The 19,900-nt window shown below is 29.9% G+C and overlaps 1 protein-coding gene across 1 annotated transcript in view; it reads right to left on the bottom strand.

The window, feature by feature from the left end:
• The window catches only part of Antp (homeotic protein antennapedia), a 410,782-nt gene extending 392,516 nt beyond the window's left edge, over positions 1–18,266 (bottom strand). The window contains exon 1 of the mRNA XM_088257489.1: positions 17,749–18,266. The gene's annotated coding sequence lies outside the window, so the exon portion shown is untranslated. The remainder of the gene's footprint in view (positions 1–17,748) is intronic.
• Between the last annotated feature and the right edge of the window lie 1,634 nt (positions 18,267–19,900).

Raw genomic sequence — 19,900 nt, 5'->3', positions numbered from 1 at the left:
GCGCTAAACTGTATTAGTATTCCACAAACACATGTATAATTACGTGTAGCATATTTATATACGGAAAATGATCCTATCATCGATGGATTTTATTCTCTAACTTTAATTGTATTCATTAACACTTAAACAATATTTTTGCATACCAGAACTATTTATCGGATAATTATTGTAATTTTTAGTTTTATGACATAAAATATGTAAACATGATTTTTTTTGTACTGAAAAATATAAAATACGGTTTTTAAGTCTCTAATGTTTAGAAAATTATAACTGGTAATTTTGACTGGTAATAAATAAATCTTACAAGCTCACAACAAAATTAGGCGAGCGTGCCTTTTCTGTTAGAGGATCGATGGCGTGGAATGCTCTTTTATCAGAAGTTGGAAATAGTGAGAGTGAGATGATCTTTAGAAAAAATCTGAAAAGGTATGTGTTTGCCAAATCATTTCCACTATCTCCTTTTAACAATTCAATCACAGTTATGAACTCTTGAGGCAGTATTGGATTAATTGTTTAAATTTAATACAATTACTTTTATTATTTATTTTAATATTCAAAAACAAAACGTGAGTCATAAAGAAAAACAGAAAGAAATCCAATAACAGTGCATATTTAAATATTTTAAAAAGTAAGTTAATATGGATGTTCAATAATGGACAGAATGGTGAACGTTACAAAAGAGTAGAAAGTGGTCACTTTAGCTAACTAAATACCGCATATTTTTAGGCTCTGGGATGTTCAAACTTTCATACTTTTTCTCATAAAAAACGATGTATGCTTCATCTCACATTCAGACACATATAAAATGAGTTGATGCTAAGCACCTACCTAAGTCCTGTACTTGCTTCCATGTAATTGACGCTCAAGATGACAACTCGCCGATCCAACGTGGCATCTAATACATAATTGGAAGTGATATGGGTAAAAAAGCACCGATACATGGATCTGCATTTAAAAATCCATGTTTAGGTAAGTACCTATATCTTGTTAAAGTAATAATATTTACACGCATATATTTATGCATATAAAAAGGTAAGTAAATATGCTTGAAGGGGATGATTTGTCAAATATAGCGATGATAGGAGCACTTACCCTACGGCCATTTCACGGACAAGATTAAATCCTAGATTTGGTAAATAAAAGATTAATGAACTATTGAATCACTCATGATAATTTATTGTTAAAATATTGGTTAAGGATTTAATAATTTAGATGTGACAACCTCGATTAATTTTAATGTATTTTTCCTTGGCATCGAATGTAACTACGGGGTTGGAATTTTAATCAGCGCTTAGACAACGAACAAAGAATATCTAACAACTCGATTAAACCTTTTACATCTAGCGATACGATGTTTGCCAACATAATAGTTTTATTGTTAGTCAATGAGTTAGACAAATGATAAAAATATTGAAAAAATGTATACAAATTTAATGGAAGCGTGTAACTATGTACCAAATGCTTTTAAACTATGATAAGTAATTTTCACAATAATATTGAAGATTTTTTTAATATTTTTTAAATACAGAATTGATCTTATGATGGTGTGACTGCTATATTTAAGTATTTTATTTAAATAAGATTTTTTTAACCAAGTGGTTAAAATGGTTTTAACCCCTAGGTATTAATTAATGCGGCTATAGAATATAAAGATCTAGACTATTTAGTGGTGTCTTATTTAGAAAATGTGACAAGACAAATAAGACAAATATATGAACCATGTGACAAATCTTAATTTATATATGATATTATATCAATTGTCTATTGTATTGTTTTTGGGGATCAACCTTATTCATATATTATTTACTACACACATTCACTAGACTTTTAAAATATATCAACTGAATGTGAATCCTTGTAAAATTATTTATTTATTTAAACTTCATGTATAAAAAATAAATAAGTACCTACCTATATTGGCAGGCTTATTGCTAAAAACAAATGTCTTCCAACCAACCAAAAACAGACTACTGATATTGATCAAAACGTTCTATACTATGTAAAGCTGTTTGCAATCAGAGGGTAGATAGTACTTGAACATTAAAAAACATAAATTACATAATAAGGAAGAAGAATTTTCGGAAGCAACTAATAAATATAATAAAAAACTAAAAAAAACCCTAGGTAATTTTTTTAATCCTGTTGTATGTCTTTGTCGATAAGCCTGAAAAACTTACAATATACTCGTAGATATATTATATGTTTATCAGAAGTATTTTATTATTCTAACAGAAACGCTACATCGTTAAATTCTATTCGATTTGATCGGTTCGGAAATAAAAGCTTTATTGATTAGTCAATAATAATAATTATTGTACCACGCTGCGATGGCTTACCAAATACTAATCTATTTCCTATTAAATTACTTTTTATGACTTATAACAGTTGATCCAATCATCTTTTAATTTGATTCTTGTTATGTTTACCTACTTCCGTACTTTTAGTTGAATATTTCGACTAGATAGGTAAAGAAAAAAATAAGTTTGTTTGAAAAATTGAAACGATTATGCCATTTTCATTTGAAAAACACAAAAATGACTTTTTAATGCAAGAAATAGATAAACGAATGTAAAGGTCCTACTTGTATTTTTATTCAAACGTAATGCTCCATTTATGATATGAAAATAGACTTTACCCACTTAAGGCAATTTCTTCTATGGTATCTGAGATGTTGGGTTACATGATTTGTAAGTTATAATTGAATCAATTTGCCTAAACAAAAAAAAATATGAAATAACAAACAAACACTCTGCCAATGCCATATAAACCATAAGTTATACAAAATCAAATTATTTTATTTATTTTTGTTTTCATTCATTTTATATTTAAAGAAACTAATCCATTGTAATCCAGTAATGGCACTGAAAAATTATACTTCACGACTGCGGGTTTTGGAATAACCATCATCAAGTAAAGTGTAGACACTGTAGAACTGTAGTCTATAGTTGACCTGATAATGGGATGGTTATTCCAAAACCAGCAGTCTAAGTATTGCTTTAAGGTAGTATTACACAATTTGAATGATTAATGATAAGGAGAGTGTTATATCACAATATAGTTAAGAATGCTTTTAATGTACAACTGAGTTTAATTCAAACTAAACAAGGCAATCTGTATTGCATTTTAAATCCAAGAGGCGAATGTATTCTCAAGTTTTTTCAGGTTTTTTCATTACATCCAAGTCTTGCGATTGCCTTACAAGGAGTGCCGTCACAATATAGGCGTCGCGTCGCACGTCGCGACGCTGCCAGGCTAGGGGCGTCGGAGTAATTATCCTATAGTTCTTATCACAGCGGGGCAGAGGGGTGATATACTGCGTACTGCGGGGGGCAAGCGAATACGGGACACCCTGCAGTAAACTATCCACTGAAATATGGAACATGTTGTTCAACAAAATAGGGACATGCCCTATATTGAAATATATAGCAGTTTCTATACCCACTTGGAAAATTCTTCAATTTTGTATCTCTACATGTGATCATTTTCCTAACTCCAAAATAAAAGAATGAATTTTTATTTAGAAAGAATAGCTAAATATAGATTTTTTTCTTTGATTTTTATGTAAAACTATGAATTAATTACAAACTCTTAGATGAAATAGAAAATGTTACATTGTAGATACTCAATAAATATTTGTATTGGATCTGTACTTAGCTGGAATTTTCAAATAATATTTCTTAAATTATAAACAAAACACTTGTTTTTTACGACCTTAGTATTATATTGTTACGACTATTTTCGGAAGCTAGAAATGCTTCCATCTATGGGTTTGAATATAAACAGTTTTCATTCAAATCCGTAGACGAAAGCATTAATAGCTTCCGAAAATAGTCGTAAAAATAAAATACACAAGTCGTAAAAAAAAACAGGTGTTTTATTTATAATTTAATCATGTCTTACCACAATGTGAATGACGGAACAATAAATAACATAAGAATATATCCATTTCAATAGATGATGCAATGTTTATTTTATACACATATAAGTGTATTTATCCCAAATCTTTCGTCATAATGCTTTATTTCAAACCCAAGGAATAAAACATTATGACGACATTAAAGAAAACATGAATTAATAAATTATTAATTAAATAAAACATTATTTAATTAATAGTATATTGTTTCAAAATACATCCATTATTATCAATGTTTCCTTTTACAAAAAATCTTGTTCCTTAACTCCCCTCCCTATATTTATTAACCTATATATACACCTAAATATATTTTTGTTCGTTAGTTTGAGTTTGTACCAGAAGATGAAAACATCTGTCGTTTTCGAAACTCGTCGTAAATACAATAAAACTAATTAAAGTGGTATATTCAAGTGTTCATTTTAATAAAATAATCATGTCATTCCACAAAGTTAATGCCGAATCAATAAATAATATAAACCCAAGGAATTACAAAATTGTAAATTAATGTATTGTTTATTCGAATTACTTGTATTTTATATAATTCAAAATTATTATGCTTGCAACAATGCTTCAAGAAGTGAAAAGTACCTTTCTTTAATTATTTCAAGAAAAAGCAATATTATTTATTTTGAACAATTCACAAAAATCATGAAAAACTTTTTTTACTTAGATTTTTCGTTTTTTTTGTAATTTATTTTCTTAATACTTTTTGATTAATATTTAATAACTGTGACTTTGTCTTTGTTGAAACTGCATTCAAATGTCGTTGCTTACATAACTTACATACTTAGATATTAAAATTGTTCGTCTTGTAATACAAGGTTTTTTTTTATTTTGAATTGATCAAGAAATGATTTATAGGTAAATTAAATAATTAATTCCTTAATCAAACTCATAATGCAATGCAATAGACTTACTAGTTTTACCACTGTATTTCATATACAATTTATGAGTATAGTGTTTAAAAACTTACCCAACTTGTCTCATAAATCTCGTTTTTTAGGATAATACTTGAATTTAAATTATTTATTGCCATTACTTAAACATCTAGATATGCATATACTAGTATGGCATATTCGATATCAACTGATATGTTATAAAATGTAATAATAATTTTAAAAATAATGATAAGAAAATATAGTAATTGTTACAATGATAAAAGAAAACACTTCGTTTTTTACCACTTGAGTTTTATTATAGACTACGTGTTTCAGAAGTTAAACTTCCATCATTCAGGTCTGTATAATAACTAAAATATAAAATATAAAATTGTTCTATAAATAAGGAGAGGGGAAAGTAAGGGGAAGGGGTTAGTCAAGGGACGGAGTTTGAAAACAAAGGAAAAATGGAAAGCAATCGTGAAGAATTTTTAAACAATATATTATTTAATAAATTATTATTAGAATTCAGGTTTTTTTGGATTTCTAAATTTTCAAGATAATTCATAATTTGGCCTTTATATGGAACAAGGTGTAATAATTTTAATTTATGAGAGTGAAATGAGTGATTAGTATCTATTATATGATTTGCAAATTCCATAAATAAAATATAGTAATTGTTTGCAATTATAATATAAATAGGTATCACTAATCTATACCTATTTGGTTGGTTATAAAATACTGCTTTTTAGAAATAAACCTACCAATGTGCACACATTTTATACAAAAAGTTGAATGAGTAATTAAAATAAATATAGCCGTGCATTTTAAGGTTTAATCAACATTGTTTGAAAAATTGAAAGTTGGGTAATATCAAAATATTTTTTTAAAAAGCTCTCAACTCTCCATGATACGGAATGTTATTTGTTATAAAAATGTACCTTACTTTATCTCAAATATTAAACTACGGTGTTATATTACGATATATATATAATAACATGTAAATATTTTATACCTACCTTCATACGTAGTGTTAGTCATTGTTATATTTTTATTTATGGGTATGTTACAATTTTATTTTTGTTTTTATGCATTTTCATTCTTTATAATTGCTGAATTTATGATTTTTCGTATTAACATTTTTTCGTCCTACAATTCTTCCTTAAGACGGGATAATCCATAGCCCGCAACTTGATTTTCTTCGAACTCAAGTAATATTTGACTTAATTGATTTTTTTTTAAATACCGTGTTTCTTAGAAATAAATATATGGCTTAAAAAAAAAGAGTTATTGAAAGGTAAGGAGTGAAAAAATACATAAAAATGTTTTTTCAATAAATACGAGTATTCTAAAAAAAAATTTCCCGACACACGTGTGGTTCCTTGAGCAGCCAGTAACGTGCTAAATTATATATTTGAGAGTACACCCTTAAAGCATTACTCTAAAATTTTGACTAAACTTCATATACGGTCTAAGTTGCTGAATGTATCGAAACGTGTGTCACAATAGATTTTAATAAATGCTGGCATTTACCCAGTAATTTTTTTTAAATTGAAAATAGGTAAACATTACTAAAAATACTTAACCTAGGGCGTGGTGATTTAATTCAGAAACTATCATTTCAATAAAATTTTAATACCAAGTATTGTAACAGAAAAAAGTTGTTTTTGCGAAGCTCGCGGAATCGTCAAATTTTACACTTGCTGCAATTAGACCAAAATCAGCACAACACAAAAAATATGCCGACGAATAACAAATGACAATAATAATTAAGGCCGGAGTCGACCAATCCACAGTCCCAGTGACCAATACTCGTGGCCCAGTGGTGACTAGTCGGCCTTGAATCCGCTTCCCCCGTTCACATCCCGACTCTGAAGAATGCGCAGCAGGGCTACCAATTAGTCGAGTCATGCTTCAATAAAATCATTGTGTAATTGAAAATTATTTATTGACATTACTTTTGATGTGTTTTAAACAAATTGCTGTGCCTTATAAAAAGGCATTGGACTGTATGTATACATATATAAATACAGGTCTTCACATCAGATTGCACGACTTTTAAGTCAAATTTGACATTATATTGTATTTTATAAAAAAAAATCACATTCATTGTTATTTATTTTAACTTCCATGTTAATAAAAATGTGTAACATTTTTTGTACTAAAATTGGCACGAACCCCCCAACGTTGTTCAAGGAACCCGAAAATCCATTTTTATTTTCTACGGACCCCCTAAAATGTCCCAGGGACCCCTGAAGGTGCGTAAGGACCACTTTGGGAACCACTGGTGTAGACCACATGGCTCTTTAACATACTTTATATTATGTTTTTAGAAGATCGGATACATAAAACCGTTTTTAAATTTTTGTCTCAAAATTTACGGGCAGACCAAAGTGCGAATAGGACACAAAAAAGCATTCGAAATCTGAATTTATATTACTTGGCTGAAATAAATATATGGTTTTGAAAAAAAAAGTGTTATTGAAAGGCTATTAAGGTATTAAAAAAAGAGATTGAATTTAAAAAAAAACCTTTACATATTCTAAAAAAAGTAAAAATCTTAAATTCTAAGAAAAATGCGTCCGGAAACACGTCTGACAACTAGTGCGGCCGTTTTCGTTCTGAATTTGAATGTTTGAGACCTCAGCCTTAAAATTCTATGTACATAAATTTTATTAACACTCGCCTTATCATTCATCGTTCACATTGTATTATACCACTTAAATAAACACTAATTCATGACTACCGGTTTCGGAATAATCATTCCATTATCGGGTCATTAAAATAAAATTATTACGGTTCAACATTTGTACGAAAATAAAAATTTGAAATAGAGAAAGAAGACAATGGGAATATTTAAAAAAGTGAGCGATTTATGACAAGGAGAGTGTTATGGTAATCCACAGGTACCCCAATTTTTTATTTTTTTTTAAATATACAAAATATAAATATTATTCGTTATTTAAATGTTACAACCCTGTTGCAAGCCATTGCATTCTGCATTTTGATATCAGAGGTGGAACACTGTAAAAAAAGGAAAGGCATTGTGATTCGTTGCATATGACAAAGGTAGGTTGGTAGCTAGAGCTTTCTTACCTTTTCAACTTTTGTGCATGGCGTATTTGAAAATATACCAATACATGATTTCGGTATATTGTAACCTACAATGTTGCCGGTTGAGATCGTACAAAAATTATTTCGCAATTTATTGTAAAGATTAATATATTTGCATTTAGACTTGATGTCTATATTTTTAGTGGCTTTTATTTGTTTAAGGTGTCTCTACTTAAGATAACGTAGGTATCGTTATACTTGTGTAACGTTTACCATTCTACTTATTATTGAACATCCATTGCATAATTTTTAAAAATATTTACTCATATTATATGTTAGCTATGATTTTGATAGACTTTAAATTTCGGCGGACTATGGTTACCTTAGTTGAAAATTTGTGAAGTACGTATATAGCTTTTTCCGTTAGACTACGAGCTATTGGCCTGTCGTCTAAAAATTATAGAGATTTTAAACCGCCTCATTTTGTTGATTCGATCTGAAAAAATTCACACTTATTTACAATATTTTATATTAAAAATATGACATTGGTTTTTTGAGACCGTAGTAGAATTTTTATTTTTATTATTAAGAGCGCGACTATAATGTTATGTAAGTGGAAATGTCAAATTACTAGTGAATGCTAAAATACTACTAAAATTCAACAAATATTTTTTTAAATTGAAATAGATTTAAACCCCTCATCAATCCAATACAGTGCCCTATTCACCAAAAAATGCCGATAAAACTAATTTTAATACCGAAATATTCATTTAAACATCATAATACCGATATTCGGCACCAGGAACGCAGACGAGAAAACATACAAAAGAATTCCATTATAATGATATTTATGAGTTAGAGCGTCACTCAATATTCGACGCTCAAACCGATTCAGTCCATTGAGTACCCGCGTAACGAGTTACAAATGAGATGATTCAATGATCCGGCCCGTTCGCATTTTACGTCTCTATCGCGGCCGGCGGTTCGGGAAAGAGTTATGCATTTTTGGATGCAATTTCGGCTGCACGGACGGCAATGCCGATTGCGAGAGAATTTATCGCTCTCGGTGCAGCATCCTTGCACCATTGTGGTCCAGCCCTAATTGTTTAATTTATTACGCACCATATCCGTTACAGGTTGCGGCTCAATTACCGCATAAGAGGACGGTGATCATGTAATGATCTTGTTTTTTGGGGGCTAACTATGTGGCTGAAGGAAAATTTATCTTCGAAAATTTAATATCTTCCTACGTATTTAAAATTCCTGTATATTTTAAGTTTAATTGGTGTGTTTGTTTTTTTTTATAACTATCTTTATGATGCTTTCAGTTATTATTGTAGTTTCTCTTGTTTAATTGTCTGCCTCTGCGGTGTAATGGATGGAGTTTTTAGCTATGTACTGGAGGTCCCGGGTTCAATTCGCAGGGGGGAAGAAAATAAATATTAGTGATTTTACACTCTAATATCATTTTAATATCACCGTCACTTGGACGTTAGGTAATTCAAATGAATGTATATACTCGTTCTTATCCATATGAGTTAGTTAATTTCGAAAACTTTAGTAGGTAGGTACAAATGACTGTAAAAGCAGTACAATTTAAATAATTTTCCGTTTTCATAAGTTGATACAGAGAAAAACCTAGTCGTATCCTAGTATAATAAGATCTAGTCTAATACAAATGTTAAAATCAAACACTAATTTTTGAGTCCACTGAATTGTATTTTATTGTTGAAAACACATTTACAAAAAACCTAGACCATTGTTTCGCCTTGTTATAGTATTTTTAAGCTAATGTCTGGCATTAGTTCTAAATTCAATAACAAGGCGAAACAATGTCCCCTTTTTTTTTGGTGTTTTAATAATTAAATACAATTTAGGACACTCTAAAAATCAGCGTTGGCTTTAAGCGTTTCATAGATAATTTCAAATGAAGTTCTATAAATTAAACGCCAAATCTTTTAATAAACTGTTCGAGTGTTTTAACATGAAAAATAAGTTACCACCATCTCATCAAAGCTCTTAAAATCAAATACATTGTATGTCGCGCAGTTCAAAGTGTGCCAAAAGCTTTCTTGCATACTATTACGAAATCGAAATTCACATAATACATCTGAACCCACGTGTGATAATTGGCTGGATGGCCGTGACGTCACAAACACACCTCCAAGGACACCCTTAACGACCGTTAAACTGCTGTAATGGAAAGTGTTCCAGCGGATAGCGCCCGCTAGATGGTGTTTGCAAACATAATTTAACACCCGTTACTAATTATTAATTGTCCCTGAAATTGATTAGTTTTTAACCGTCCAAAATATATATTTTCTATGATCGTTTCAAATTGCGATAAAGTCCTCTTAATATAAAAGAAAAAATGTGCTTTTCGGTTTTTGACTTGTGACTAAAAAAAAAAGTACAGACAACGTTAGTTTAGAGAAAATATTATTCATTATTTTCAATTGGATCATTTGCATTGAAACTCATGAGAATATGACAACATTGATGAAATAAACTCATCAGTCTGTTAAAAATATCTTTTAAAATAAATGCGATATTTATTTGTATTTTTTTTAATTTGTAAAATAGACGTATATAAATTTAAGTTATGTTACCAGCGTATTTTTTTACCATTAAACATACCTAATAAAAACAAAAACTCCGGTCTTTTTCAAGCATAAAAAATATTTTTGAATAAATTGAGTTTTGTGAAAAATACTATTAAAAAAAACAATTACTTTTTATTTAAAAGTGCGTTCAATGGCTATGCGACCGTGGCGGATCCGAACCAGATATTACACATGCGACAAATTTCACTAGGCAATCTTATGCTGCACTCAAAGAGAGTACACCTCCGAAAATATTTTACCTATTGCTCTCCAAAAAAATTGTATCTTAGCAAAGCGTTCTTGAGGTAGTATTTCATGAAAATGGTGGCATAAAAATGATCCAAAATTACATATAAATATTGTCATTACAAACTGCGTCACAGCTTGTCTACCCTGGTATAAGATAATATCTCTTCTGTTGTATCGTTTAAAAATTGTAATTAATGTATGAAAAAGCTAGCATGGAATTTTGCGTACAAGTGTAAATAGATTAATACAGGGGTCCAAAACCTCGGATCAAAAATCTTGAATATATAATAATTTGCAACTAGCTGCAAAATAAAGATCATAGAAAGCATACATTTCTTGTGCTTTATTTCACAATGCTTGTAGACAACGAAAATTGAAAAGTTCTTTGAAACGACAATCCAATCGAATACAATGAAAATATTTAGTAACAGCAGATGTCCAGAAGCATGCTTTTCGCCATGAGCAATTTTTGATAATTATGGTTGCTGTTACATGCAACAGACGGCGCTTCCATTTCGGTCAAGCAATCTGCTTAAAAAATATGTTTTACCGGTCACAAGAATATAAAAAAAAAACACGCGATATTCGAATATAACATTGTGTTAAAATTAGAATGTAATTGGTAGAGAATTTTAGAAATTTTATGATTTGGAATAAAGTAACAAATACTTTATTATATATATATATGCCTCGAAAACTTGTTTTACAGTTCTTTCCCCACTCATACGTTCCACGTGTCCGAACCATCTCAACACACCTTTCGTGATATAATTACTTTTTTTTAAATGACGCAATGTACGGTGAAGTGGTACATGCGACTCGAGCGTCATTATTTGGCGACCCCTGGTTCGGTATAATCTCCAGAGCGGTAGGTACAATAATTTTTTGTTTGCTCCCGAAATTTATCGTCCCGATTCTAACTACACAGATATTTGTTAATACTCCCCCACCCCGGAACACGTTCCCTTTGTATTTGGGCACAACCATCGGATCCGCCGTCCTTGGATTTCGGATTAATGGTGACGGTCAGACTCGACGCCCACTGTGAAATTTATCTGTGACGCCACTGGCAAAAAAACACGAAAATAATACAAGGAAATTCGAAAAACAAATCCTTGCCTTTTTTTGAGAAATGCGAATGTTGCTGAATTTTTTCTCTTTGTTTGAAAGTGGATTTTTTTCGCTTTACTAGCTTATTTGTGAAAAAAAATATTTGGCTGTCTTCAAATGAAAAAAATCGTAACATGTTACTTTTGCGACTCAAATTGTTTTTAAAAAATAGGTAGGTAGGTAGGTACTTACTTAATTACTCATATAAAATTTAATTTAGCAATTTTACAAAATTGCGTTGACTGTCATTGGCTGGTTAAATGATCACTTTACACACGTGCGACTTTCACTATTCTACCTAAGATTGACAACCACAATTCTGAAATTTTTAAACTCCTAAATATTTCATTAATCTTATGCCACAGTACATATGAGTTCACAACAGCCATTTATGTTGGATTAAGAAAGCTTTTACTTATCAGAGACCTTATGTTAAAATAAATAAGTGGAGAAAATACATATTTCTGAACAAGTATTTGTACACACTCAAAATAATATGAGAAAATAGTTAACTAAATAATGTAAAGGTAGGTAATTAATTTTGTATCTAGTGAAGAAAATAGCTCTAGGACATTTTTTTTTAAAATATTTTGAACCAATACAATGTTCTTCATAGATTTTTTTTTGAAAAAATGCAACGTTCTTAAAAAAGTAACAATACTAAAAAGACATTACAAAAAATATACGAAGAAACAAACATTGTTACAAGCAATTTTTAAATGATATATATATTATAGTACCTACAAATTAATTTCTAGTTGAAACGTTTAATTATTAAAATAATCACATCAAATTTTTGTATGTCTCCGAACCCTTATCAGTAGTGCATAGGTCTTTGCAATGTAAAGCAGTGTTACCTTGGTCGTAAATTACAGTAAGGCAATGTGATCAGTCCGACGTTTAATATAGATAATCGATAAATTTAACCTAATAAATTTAAAAACCGTAAATAAAGAATTATTTACTTGCAAAAAACCAAAAGCTATTTTTTTTAATAATCCGATATTTCAATCAGCATAAAATCATTAAATTTTATCGTAACGACATAATAATTTATTTATTAAAAAAGTAATTTTGATATTTCTATTAAAGGTTGTAAAATATACCTATGATATCAAGTCTATTGTTGAGGTAGGTAAAACATCAAACTTAATTCAATACACATTCGATAATTGTTTCACATAACAAAGAAATTGAGTTCATACCGCACCCAGAAAATAATAAATTAAAGATCCAATACAATAGTAAGTTAAAAATACTATACTCAGTCGTTGCTACGGAATACCAATTGAATAATACGAGTATTATTCGTTAAGATGACAGACGGGCAAATTATCGGTCTATAATGACTTAATTGATTTGCTTGAAATAATGTATATATTGTTCGTATAATTATACTGTAATAACTAGCACATAACTATAGATTCCAAAAACCATTCGTTAAGAGTTTACATCATTTTATAAAATCTCATGGATCATTAGGACGTATATCCTTTTTTACTCGCACCATAACTGATTGCAACCAGTATTGAATTTTGAATTTCGAACAAGTTAAAAGGTGGCAAGCGCAATGCAGTTATAACAATTAATAATAAATTAAGATAAGTCTAAGATGGCCTATATAAATAAAAGAGGAATATGAATATAACCCAATCACTTATATAATATATAAATATTTTACATTTAATTTATTTTTTAATAAATTTTAAAACGATAAGAGGATATGTATCTAACACTCTCCAGTAATCAACGGAATCAGCATAGAAAAAAAAACTAAAATTTTTTGAAATTTTTTTATGTCATTGCATAAAATATGTGAATTGGTGTAACTGTAAAAAATCATTTATGTTATTTAAAAAATGAAAACTTCGTCTATACCTAATATCCAATATATTGTTGATGATTTTCATCAAAGGGTTAGTAAAAAATCCTAAAAATTTATCAATAACATTTTAAGTAATTTGGAAAGTTATTTCTTTAGGGGAAAATATTTTAAAAAGCTAATTTTTATAAAAAATGTGTACCTACTTGCGTAATAATATAAGAAAATAGAATTGAGCAAAATTATAATTTATATTAAGAAAAAATATGCACAAAATTATTTTATATGCAGAAACTTTAAAGTGTATTATCAGATACCAAAAGTAGTAACAATAGCTAGCTTAAGACGGGTATAATATAAAACATAACCAAAAAACTGGGGTCATCACGGAACTCCCCAATGAGACGTATTAAATACACATAAAATAAAGATATTATAGACTAAATTAAATAAACTGAGTTGGTGGGTAGGTACTCGAAAGTTACTGAAATTCGATTGCTCAATATTTCCAAAAGACATTCCGAACAATAAATACGGTCATTCAATATTGCTCCCAACTTAAGGAGTCGTAAAGCGGGGGTCTTTTTTTACGACAGTCCATAAAAAAGTAAGTTAACATCTCTTTATTAACGTATTCTAGGAGACTTATTGTGTTTTGATTGGGGTAGATCTATCAACATTTCTAAAAATATTACACATTCATTTAAATATTAAACTATCATTTTTTTTCTGAAATATTTTCAAAACGTCTATCTACCTACCTATGATTCGTATCAAAATAGTCATTCTTAATAACGTATAGGTACAAATCTAATGTATCCTGCTAAAATTTAATTCTGGTGTATTTAAAGCATATGAAATAATGTTTAAATTATACCCATCATATTTTTTTGATACACGTAGGTACGGTTATATGCAAATGTTTACAAAAATATGGTATATCGTTTAAATAATAGATTTTAGTTTTGTAAGATGTCAGTGAATTTTTTCCAATCAAATAATGACGTTATATCAGTTGATAGATATTACAAGGCAATTTTCTCTACCTAAACTGGATATTTCAGTTCGTTAGAGAAAATAGATTTTCCAATTTAAAGACTGTTTTTTTAAACTAATATTTCTACATTCATTTTTTTTAGTTCTTGCTGATCTAACCTACCCTCTCTTTTTTGGTACATAACTACAAGAGCAAAGATTATTTACGAAATAACACATTATAACTGTTTTAACTGCAACATTACTTTAATTTTCAAAAAAACAGTTATTCTCTTATTATCTTCCTGACAATACTGATCGAAAATGTGATTTAAAATAACGCTGGTGTTCGTAAAAGTCTGCGAGAAAAGTTGAAGCTATCTACACAACTAAATATTCACTATCATTCCAGCCCTTATAAGTAGGTACATTTTTAAATAAAATAAAGAAATTGTAGTATTTGTATCATATCTTATATATATGTATATATATATATATATATATATATATATATATATATATATATATATATATATATATATATATATATATATATATATATATATATATATAAAATAAAAAAATAGCACCTTGAGATGATTTTTTTAAATGGCGGTGTTCAAATTAACCAAATTTTATTAATAAATCGTTTCGTTTCTGGTCATAAAACACACCCTTCGTATATGTAGATTTTTCTATTATTTATCGCGTCTTATGTTTAAAAAATCGTAGAAGCCTACTGTATCTTTTGGAAATCTAAAACATATTCATTAAAGTACTTAAAATATGAAAAAAATATATTACTAGTACGAATGCATTGTTTTATTAGTGCATACACTTTATCCTGTCATTACGCATTGCCCATCTATGCGGGTAATTTATTGTTCTAATTGAGCAATGAACCCAGCGCGCCATATATTTGATAATATTTACATGTTTTAACGTTGGTTTTAATTAAAGTTGTTGAACGGGAGAACTGGTTCAGTTGTTCCATTGAAAAGATTTAGATCAGTTGTTCGGAGTTGTATGGCGACTCCTACTCGAGGTGTTCCTTACTCAATTACTTTATTACGTTTATGCAAATTACAACCTATTAATGATTCCGCATTATACCTTAATAAAAACTCGTTCTAATACCCTGATATTATTTATAATTTATGCTCGTAATGACTCAATTTTTGAAGTTACATAATGAGAAATAAATTTACCTGGTTAATATGGAAATCGTCGTGAGTTATTCGTGTGAAAAATATTTGATTATTAATATGATTTAATGGATCCCATATCAATATAAGCAGGTAGGATATTTTTTAATTAGTAGAATTTAATTTACATTGAAATTGAATTCACACAAATATAATAGCTAGTTTCGGAGGCAGAATCCTAAATCATTATTTTTTGTTTCCTTTCCGTTATATTTAACACATCGATCATTTTTCCCATTTTGAAACAAGCCGAAATGTGAAAATTGAATAATGCTACTCGGGTACTCAATTAATATGTTCTAGCTATTACTTTCAGTATATTTTTTATGAGTTAATTCATGTACATACATAACTACTTACAAAAATCATATTTTATTCAGCCACTGTGTATAAGTATTATTCTCATGCAGTCCAATTTATGTTCGTACCTTTATGATACTTTTAAATATGCTTAGCGAGATAATGCTTCGAACGCCACCAATTATTTTATGTGTCTTTTTATTAATTACATTGAAACTTGCAATAGTTAAATAATAATGTATATAGGTACCAATCTATCCACGTTAATTTTAAGTACATTTGGTGCAGAGCTTTTTTGGAGCAGCTTAATAACGTATAACCCGCAACGCCTCTACTTTTAGAATCTTGTCTGCAGGTAGGATAGTTAGGAAGGGAAGTGTGAAAAATGACTAACAAACGCCCGTTCCAATTGAAAATATATTTTTTTGAATTTATTTTTTCAATTAGATGGTATCGAACCCGCTACACCAATTTCGTTGTTGAGCCCCTACCCAACTACGCCACGACATATGCCAATTATAAAATTATTATTATTAGCTTAATTCTTTGCGAATTAAATTTTCGTTAATGACTTAATGTTGTTAATTAAATAAATACGTAGATATGTATAAAATATTTCAAAACAAATTAACAAAACTAATATTTACCGATGAAAAAAATGTCTCTAGTATCTACTTAGGTATTTCTCGTATAACATTATAGAAACAGTTTTCTATTACCAGTTTTTTTTTGTGTTACAATAAAGTAGGTATTTTAAGATAAAATGAAATAATAAAATTGTTATACAGAAAATATACAAAAATATGTTCTCAATTTTCCGAAATGTGCAATTATGTACCTATGTGAATAAATCTGGAATCTATTTTCTTAGATAGGTATTAAAGTATTAACATTCACAAGCAAAAAAAAAGTCGTTAGGTGTTAGGATATATTTTTAATAAAAGCAAATAAAGCTACATAGAAAATTTCTTAGTTAAATAAATATAGAACGTCTGTAGATCTATTTTAGTTTTGAGTAGGTATCTATTTTTTATAATAAAAAATCAAATATATTTATACAGGTAAACGAAGATATGTTTAATAATTAAAATACTTCATATTTTAATTACTCAAATCAAAACTGAATTTTGTTAATAATCTAAATAATTTACCTACTTGAATACCTAGGTACCTACTTATTTATAAATATTTGTGAAGATGATGAAATGAAATCCCCTTAAAAAAATACAATGTGGATATGCATATGTAGGTGTGTATATATACATAAATGCATATCTACCTGTATAGGCACCTACACTACGCGGGCCAACATAAAATTTTAAGATCTAGATATGGAAATGGATGGATAAAAATCTTATCAACGCCCACAATTTCCGCAATATAATTTATCCTGTTTAAACATATTACATAATAGCAATTAAATATAAAATAATTTTTATTAAACTTGCGTTTATTCTAAAAATATTGTTTGTTCAATTTACCGGGAAAATTTTCCCACAGGGATTCTATAGACATTTTGCCGCTGTCAAATTCGTTTGATAGCCATTAAAAGTCACGTGGTGCAATTAAATAAGTAGGTATGCACTCTCTCTAACGATATTCTTTAAGTTTTTCTACATTTTTTCAGCTCTAGACTTACCTTTTTATGCTCTCTGAAGCTTCGATTCTCTCTCAGTCTAGAAAGCGGGCTTCGTTTGCCGCCGGCTTGTAACTCGATCGGGAGCGTTCGCCTTCATATCCGAACTTCACCGACAGTTCAAAGTCTTCCAACCTGTCAAATTTACGCAGAAAACTTTTTTAACGCCACAGTTCGAATTTAGAAAGTCATAGAAAAAGTTCGAATCAGATAGAAGGTTCTTTCGATAGATGTGTCAACACATTCTAAATTCAAAACAAATTTGAAACTTTATTTAGATAGTGATTAGAGTTTTATTCATAGTCATAGACAATGGTTTAAGGGTCACCAATTTTGGTTTTTTTACTAGTGTCACTGGAGTTTTGGGTATTTTTATTTATTGTTTTTTTGTGGTGATCATGTGATGATTAGACTCGGGGTCTGTGTTTGGTGGTTTCGGCGAATTCGCGACTTCTGAACGTCTCCGGTGTAGTGGGTGCTAGGTTCGTGACTGATATCGTTCGGGCACCCGTTGTACAACGCGCGCCCGTCTCTCGTAAACGTAAACCAAAATGTGCCCGATACTTTACGACTTCGCCAGAGGAGCGGGAGTTTCTCAGCCAGAAAGGGACGCAGCATCTCAATCGCCTCCCCCGCCGACGAAACGGCTTCAACAAGCCACCGAGACATATAACATTTTCTCTGTTATTTCAAATGCCCCAGCAATGTACGCGAGAGGGATGAGTAATTTGCTCGCTGCTAATTGATGATATGTTATGGCAAAAGTTTGCGGCTGTAAAGTTCTCGCTTTGTCGCCGGTACTGAAAATCTGGAGCGAACGTGATGTGGGCGATTTTACAAATGTGTCTTGCTCAGCAAATTTGCAATGAATGGACATAATAATGGAAATAAACAAAACAAACGAATTTAAAAGCAATAAAAAGCATAAAATATTTGCGAAAAAAAATATTTAAAAAACATCCTAATTTTATTATCTCCGATATTTTTTATCATAAAAAAGTGAATTTGAAAAAAATTACATTTATTTTATTTCTTGATGACAGTTTAAAACATATTCATATTTTAAATGCAGGTAAAATCCGCAGGTAGCGAATTTATTTAAATGTTCCGTATTTTACGATCTTACGGAAAAATAATATTACGCCGATTCGTTCCCGAGCCGGTTCTTTACGAGCGCAAGAGAGACGCACATAAAATCTCAAAGGCCACCGCAATTTATGGTGTGCCGGTACATCTGCAGACGGCCGCGACGCGAACAGCTGACCGTGTTTATATCTTCACTCCGCATTGCCTGCAATGCGCGAGAGCGGGATGCACGATATGTTCATACTTCGTATCAGTCGGTAGACTGCACGCGTCCACGCGCGGCCATTTCAAATTTACGATCTGGGAATTGTGCGAGAGAGCGAGACGGGCATACGCAATCCGGCCGGCAAGAAAATTCATTAATCCGACATTGTACGTAGATAGAACGCATTTCAAATTTTAACGGCCTTAACGCGCAATTGTATCTATCTCTTTTTATTGCGCTCGGTGCGATTTATGTGCGAGTGAGTTATGTGTTTTTTCGGCGTTCTATTTTTGAGACATTTTTCCCCGCGCGCGGGAAGGGGGGTTAGAATAGACACGTGACAGCTTTATGGGCGTGGTATTGGTGTATTGTATTTTTTCCTAATGACAATAGATTGGAATTGTTTCAACTCTGGTCTATGGATAAAAAATGCGATTAATAATCCTCGAATTTGAATACTTGTAAAAGAAAATTATTTATTCATACGCATTTTATTACATTAGAAAAGTACCTACACATTTTCAAAACAATAGCTAGCAATTTTTAATGAAAAGCAAATACATAGAAATATTAATTTTGGATAATCTAAATAGAGTCAATTCCGTTAAATGATACTTACATCAAGTGTCACTTCGATTAAACATTTAAGTAAAATCTGTGATTAAATAAAGAGAAAAGAAAATTATTTTAATAATTTCGGAAAGTTTATTTCATTTTCAAATGTTTCGAAATAATAACAAAAATCTTAGCCACTGTATCCGCAACACCAAAGGCACGCTCTCAAAATTTAGTGAGCTGGTTGTTAACTGGTAAATTGAATTTTCTCCGTTTAAATATGGTTCTTAATAATAGGAAAAATAACAA

Source organism: Brachycentrus maculatus, unplaced genomic scaffold (assembly GCF_059751285.1).
Source record: "Brachycentrus maculatus isolate JH-2025_06_01 unplaced genomic scaffold, ASM5975128v1 h1tg000081l, whole genome shotgun sequence".
NCBI classification, from domain to species: domain Eukaryota; kingdom Metazoa; phylum Arthropoda; class Insecta; order Trichoptera; family Brachycentridae; genus Brachycentrus; species Brachycentrus maculatus.
The sequence above is the reverse complement of the archived record's forward strand: the minus strand, read 5'-3'. Positions and strand labels throughout refer to the sequence as shown.